The sequence below is a fragment of the Leuciscus leuciscus genome (genome assembly GCF_965113295.1).
Source record: "Leuciscus leuciscus genome assembly, chromosome: 23".
NCBI lineage: Eukaryota > Metazoa > Chordata > Actinopteri > Cypriniformes > Leuciscidae > Leuciscus > Leuciscus leuciscus.
Genome location: NC_138747.1, coordinates 23,166,720 through 23,173,832, shown reverse-complemented (window position 1 = coordinate 23,173,832; position 7,113 = coordinate 23,166,720).

Here is a 7,113-nt window from a genome sequence, read left to right as displayed (position 1 = left end):
AAAGAATGCTTCAGCACAGTATAAAGTCTATTAAGCAATTATAAATTATTTGAGTTTTAAATATAATGAAATGTATGGCATTGGCAAGACAAGAGTGGGGAGCAGATAGAGGGGCACTACAAACACTACAAATGATAAGATCTGTGCTATGGATGTATAGCAAATGGGATGGCTGCAAAATCTCAATTAGAGAAATTGGACAGAATTCAAGCGCAAGCATTGGAAATTTTCTCTGGGGCAAATCCAACAAAACCTACAGATAAATGAAATGTCGCTTAATATTAGAAGGCAACAGATAATGGCAGTTGGACAAATCTTAAGAGTCAAGATAAAATACTTCCAACAAAGAAAATACTAGGACTATGTTAGGAGCAAGGAATGAATAAGCAAAAAGTGGTTGTTGAATGAGATATTAAGGAGATGGGGATATAGATGTGTATAAGAGTGATATACCCACAAAACCCTTTATAGATTCTTCCTCAGCCAATAGAAGATTTAACATTACTGAAGATAAGTCAAAAAGAAGGAAGTAGTGAGATGAAAGTAATAAGAACAAAGGAATATTTAGGGCTTAAGTATGGAAATAATATACAGATATATACAGGTGCTTCCAAAAAAAGAGGGAGTAGGCGTGGCAGTCAATGTTCCAAAGTTACTGATAAAGAAAAAAGCTAGAATAAGTGATCAACTGTCAGTATATACAGGTGAAATATTGGCTATTCTGCTAACAGTAGCCTACAACTAATTAAGGAAAGAGAAATACAAAATGCGGTCATATGTTCAGATTCATATTCAGCAATAGTCAGTATTGATAATCAAAAGTCAGAATCGAGGCCATGGTCATGGAAATCCTTCAAAATCTCTTTGAGTTAAAACAAAGTAGAATAAAAGTACAGTTTATGTTGGTTCCAGCCCATGTGGGAATTAAAGGGAATGAAGAAGCAGATAAATTATAAGCAAGATTAATAGAAATAAAATTAGTAATAAAAGAGAAAGTGGTTAAAAAGTGGCAAAAGTACAGTAGTATTGGAGTAATGAGACTAAAGGGAGACATTTATATGCAAAACAAAAGAAAGTGGGAAAAGGTAGGAAGAGTGGGAGACATAGAAGCGAGGACAGTATAATTACAAGATTAAGAATGGGTTAGAGTGAAACTGTAAAACATGATTATTAATTGTAAGAATTGATAAAGAGAGAGAAGTGTTAAGAGAAGAAGCATGAAAGAATGAAGGAAAAGAGTTAACATTAAAGAATATATTAGACTCAGATATAGGAAATAGTACGGTAAATGTGTTGTTTCAGTTTCTGAATAACACAGGTTTAATAAAGAGAATTGTAGGAGAAGTATAAGAGTACCCTTCATATATCATGTAAGATGATGATATAGTGTGGGTAGAAGGGAAACAAGAATATCTTAAGGTTGGAGACCGGTAGGGGCGCGTTATGGAGTAGACGTGCGAACCACGAGGTCCCAACATTTCGCTTAAAAAATACCCACTAGCTTACTCAACTCGGTTTAGAGACAGTGTATCAGATGATTTAAGCAACAGAGAAACTACTTTTGTCCAAAATGCCTCCAAAAGGAACAGCAAAAACAGCTCAGACTACTATCCCGGAGTTGGAGGCTAACAGTCGCACAGCTGCTGCTAGCAAAGGTGCTATTGATGCTAGCACTTTACAAGCCTTCCATGACATCGTAAAAGAAGTTATCAAAGAAGAGGCTGACAGTCTACGGGAAGAAATTAAGCGGTCTGTTGATCCCATAACTACAGTGCTTGATGAATGTAAGGTGAAGATACGCGAACACGAGGACGAACTCAACAACCAGGATGCCCGCTTATTGGAGATGGAGACTCGATATGCAGCGCTCAGCAGCAAGTACGATAAATTACAGGAAAAAGTGGATGATCTGGAGAACAGAGGGAGACGATGTAACCTTCGCTTACTGGGGATCCCGGAGGACCTGGAGCAGCGCAATCCGACCAGATTCATCGCTGGGTTGCTGCATGAGGTTCTGGGTGGTCCCAATGGTCTGGAGAAACCTCCTATCCTGGATAGAGCGCATCGAGCAGCGGGTAGACCCACAGAGGGTGGTCGACCGCGGCCGTTCATCATATGTGTCCACTACTACCATGAAAAGGAGCAAATACAACGCCTTGCCAGAGAGAAGGGTCGTTTGGAGTATCAGGGAAAGCAGATCTTCATCTTTCCGGACTATAGTGCTGATCTAAATAAACGCCGTGCAGCCTTCAACGAGGTGAAGAAGATGCTCCGGGAGAAAGGAGTGCGCTACAGGCTTTTTTACCCAGCCAAGCTTCAGGTGACCTTCAATGGAGTAACCAAGATGTTTGATTCTCCTACAGCTGCGAAAGACTTCTATTCCTCTAAGTTTGGGGACGATGAGTAACTGTGTTGCCAGATATACCGGCCTGTGAGTACACTTGGGAAAGGCATGTGAAAGGTTCGAGTTATGTTTATAAGGCGTTTGTTTATACTTTATATTTGGTCTTTGATAAGCCTCTTTCGTGATTACATATTCTTGTAATGTTCGTTTTACACTGTTAGGAAAAATCTAAACCATAGTAACATCATTTTTTTTTTTTTTTTTTTTAGTTTATCATATAATTAGAACGATTTGTGTAGGCTATTATTCTTATAGGTTTGGGACCTTCGTAAGGAGAATGGATCTCTTAGAGGAAGTAGAGATGCTTCAGGGATTTGGTGTTTGTCGTTTGGGGACAGCACTTTTGGGGAAGGGGGGTTATGTGTATGTTGCGTGTTGTTTTCTTTATGTCCTTGTTATTTTTCTTTTTTATGTACGATTTCAGATTGCAGTTGAGTGTTCTTTATATTTACTTAAACATTTTTTGTTTGTGGTATGTCATATTTTACTTCCAGTAGGTTTTGACGGTGACTCTCCCCTCCGATAATCTTTCTTCTTTAACTAAGAATGGCTCCCATGTCAATTTTATAAGCTGGAATGTGAGGGGGATGAATCACCCAATAAAATGTAATAAGGTACTCTCTCATCTTTCTAATCTTAAGGGAGATGTGGTGTTTATTCAAGAAACACATCTTAAGAATTCCGAACATCAAAGATTAAAAAGGAGTTGGGTTGGCCAAATGTTTCATTCTAGATTTAATGCTAAAGCTAGAGGAACAGCGATTCTTATCAATAAAAATACTCCCCTCATAGTTTCCGATACAATAGCTGATTCTAATGGTCGATACATAATTGTGATTGGCTCATTGTTCAATACCCCACTTATTTTGGCGAATATATATGCCCCAAACTGGGATGATTACATGTTTTTTACTAAGTTGTTAAATTCTTTGCCCCAGGTTGATAGTCACTTCCTGATTCTCGGCGGGGATATGAATACGGTTATGGACCCTGTGCTTGACCGCTCTTCGGCGAAGCATTTTTCAATTTCAAAATCTGCGCAAGCTTTACAGTCTTACTTACAGACGTATGGGCTTGTGGACGTTTGGCGACTTCTCAATCCCTTAGCTAAACAGTACTCCTTTTTTTCAACGGTACATCAAACATATTCACGTATAGATTATTTTTTTGTCGATAAAAAAATTCTCCATAAGGTTAAAACATGTAATTATAGTAGCATAGTTGTATCAGATCACAGTCCACTTATTTTAGAATTCAAGTTTCCGGAACAATCACATGCATATGTCTGGAGACTTAACCCTCTCTTATTGTCTGACGATTCATTTACAGATTACATCTCCAAACAAATTGAGCTATTCCTGGAAACAAATGTCACCTCAGATGTGACTTATAGTCTTATTTGGGAAAGCTTAAAAGCTTTCTTACGAGGTCATATAATATCATACTGCGCCAATGCTAAAAAGCAGAAACAGAAACGTTTAATTGAATTGACAGATCTAATAGCACAATTAGACAATCAGCACTCTTCAAACCCTTCTCCGGATTTGTATAAACAGCGGATGGTATTGCAAACTGAATTTAATATGAATTCGTCCCAACAGGCTGAGCAGATGATTTTCAAGTCAAGAAGGTTATGGTATGAGCATGGAGAAAGGGCATAAAAAATATTAGCACACCAATTACGGAAGTCAGAAGCCACCCAGTTCATATCTGAAATTAGAACCGAGAATGGCCAAATTACCACTAACCCTCAAAAAATAAATGAGAGTTTTCAATCTTTTTATTCTGGGCTCTATCAATCAGAATCCCTGCATTCACCCGAGTTGTTCGATAATTTTTTTGATTAATTGGTTGTCCCAACCTTAAATGTTACATTTAAAGAAAAGTTGGACGCATGCATCTCTGTTGAAGAAGTCAAAATGGCAATAAGTTCAATGCAGGGGGGGGAAGTCACCGGGACCCGATGGCTTTCCGGTTGAATTCTTTAAAATTTTCAAAGATAGCCTTGCTCCTTTATTGCGCAACATGTTCATAGAATCTCTAAATGCAAAATCCCTGCCACCGACGTTACGACAGGCAACGGTGTCGCTGCTACTGAAGCCGAACAAAGATCCGTTAGACTGCTCCTCCTACCGCCCTATATCTTTGTTGAATGTGGACTTTAAAATATTGTCTAAAACTCTGGCTATTCGACTTGAGCAGCAATTACCTTCCTTAATAGCTCCGGATCAAACCGGCTTTATTAAAGGTAGGCTTGGATTGTTCAATTTGCGTCGTTTTTTCAACATACTGAACACACCGTCAGCATCAACTCCAGAAATTGCCTTATCACTTGATGCTGAGAAGGCGTTCGATAGAGTGGAGTGGGACTATTTGTTTTATACTCTTAATAAATTTGGTTTTGGACCTAAATTCATCTCCTGGATCCGCTTACTCTACTCTTCCCCATTGGCTCGTGTTAGGACAAACTCTTGTTATTCTCCCTATTTTCCACTTCACCGCGGAACTAGGCAGGGGTGTCCCTTATCCCCTCTTCTTTTCGCTTTGTCTATTGAGCCCCTAGCAATCAAGTTAAGAGCAGAAAACAGGATCCAAGGCATCCATAGAGCAGGCCAAGAACATAAACTCTCATTGTACGCGGATGACCTCCTGTTATATGTGTCGGATCCTCTTGGGTCTCTTCCTCATGCTTTCACTATCTTTAACAACTTTGGCAGTATATCAGGCTACAAGTTAAATATTCAAAAAAGTGAGTTACTCAAAATTAACTCTAAGGCAAAAAACATTTTGTTTGACAATTTCCACTTTAAGGTTAAATCAGACTATATAACTTACCTGGGAGTCAATGTAACCCGCTCATATAAATTACTCTATGAAAAAAACTTTGTCCCACTTTCTGAAAGAACAAAATCTGATTTAGAGAGATGGAATAACTTGCCATTATCACTGATTGGCCGTGTCAATTCTGTAAAAATGAATATATTACCAAAGTATTTATATTTATTCCAGTGTATTCCACTCTATTTACCAAAAAAGTTTTTTGTTACTTTAGATAAACTTACTTTAAAATTTATTTGGAATGGTAAATCTGCACGCATACGCAAAGAGTTTATGCAAAGGCCTAGATCACTAGGTGGTCTGGCCTTACCAAGTTTTCAACTTTACTATTGGGCAGCTAATATACGTAACATGCTTTACTGGTTTAGTGATTCAAATTTCGAAACTCCCTCTTGGGTGCACATTGAAGCATCTAATTGTGGGAAAACATCTTTACCTGCTCTGCTGAGCTCAGCACTTCCCTTAGAATTGCACACATATAAACACAATCCTCTGCTTTATGACTCCCTTAGAATCTGGGTACAATATAGGAAGAAATTTGGTCTATTTGGAATATCAAGGAAAGCACCTCTGTGCTCAAATCACATGTTTCCACCCTCCTTGAATGATTCGGCTTTTGAGACTTGGAGCAGTAAAGGTTTACAGACTTTAAAAGACCTTTTTATAGATGGAATTTTTGCTTCATTCTCACAGTTGACTGACCAATTTAATATACCTGGTACTCACTTTTACCGTTATCTGCAGATACGCCATTTTATAGCTAGTAGATTCACAACCTTTCCTAACTTGCCAGAGATAACTCCTCTGGATAATATTCTTGATATAAATGCTCATAAGAAGGGAGTGATTAAAGAAATTTATTGTTTACTGTTAGAAATACACACCCCTTCTCTCTCCATTATTAAAGCTCACTGGGAAAAAGATTTGGCGATAAATTTATCAGATGATCTTTGGGACTCTATGCTGAAGAGGGTGCATTCATCCTCTATTTGCGCCAGACATGGACTCCTTCAATTTAAGGTCCTTCATCGTTTGCATATTTCTAAGGAGAAGTTGGCTAAGTTTTATCCAGATAGTGATCCAATGTGTAATCGCTGTAAAGCAGATATTGGTTCACTTTTACATACCTTCTGGACATGTCCTAATCTCAATAAATATTGGACATCTATATTCAACACTTTTTCTGAGGTGTATAGAGTTAATTTCACTCCCTCTGTTTTGACTGCACTTTTTGGGGTAGTACCCTCTAACATTTCTTTAACTAAACATTATTCAAACGCTATAGCTTTTGCCTCTTTGCTTGCGCGGCGTCTCATACTCTTAAGGTGGAAACAGGAACATCCCCCAACACATGACCAATGGATCGCTGACATTATGAGGTTTTTAAACATGGAAAAGATGAGATGTACTCCAACTGGTTCATTGTCTAAATTTAATAAAGCATGGCAGCCATTCTTAAAATATATGGAAACTTTCAAAATGTGCACTATACCATGTCATGAAAAATCAGCCACGTCTTAAATGTGATAGCTTAACTGCTGAAAATCTGATCCTATTTGTTAAACTCATTATTTTATTTTATTTATTATTATTTTATTTTTAGTTATTTATCTTTTGTTTTGTTTGTCTTTTGTTGGTTTTGTTTAATGGTATTTAAACTGCTTAATTGGCTAACCTTAAATGTCTAATTATGTTGTCTTCTATGTTGGGGTTTTTGTTGTTGTTGTTTAAAAAAAAAGGCACAGCAGAGAGAAGTTTCATTGTGCTATGCTGTTGTAAGCTGTCAAAAATCATAAATAAAAAAAAATAAAAAATAAAAAAAATAAAAAAAAGAATATCTTAAGGTTAAATAGGCTAAGTAGTGAGTTATT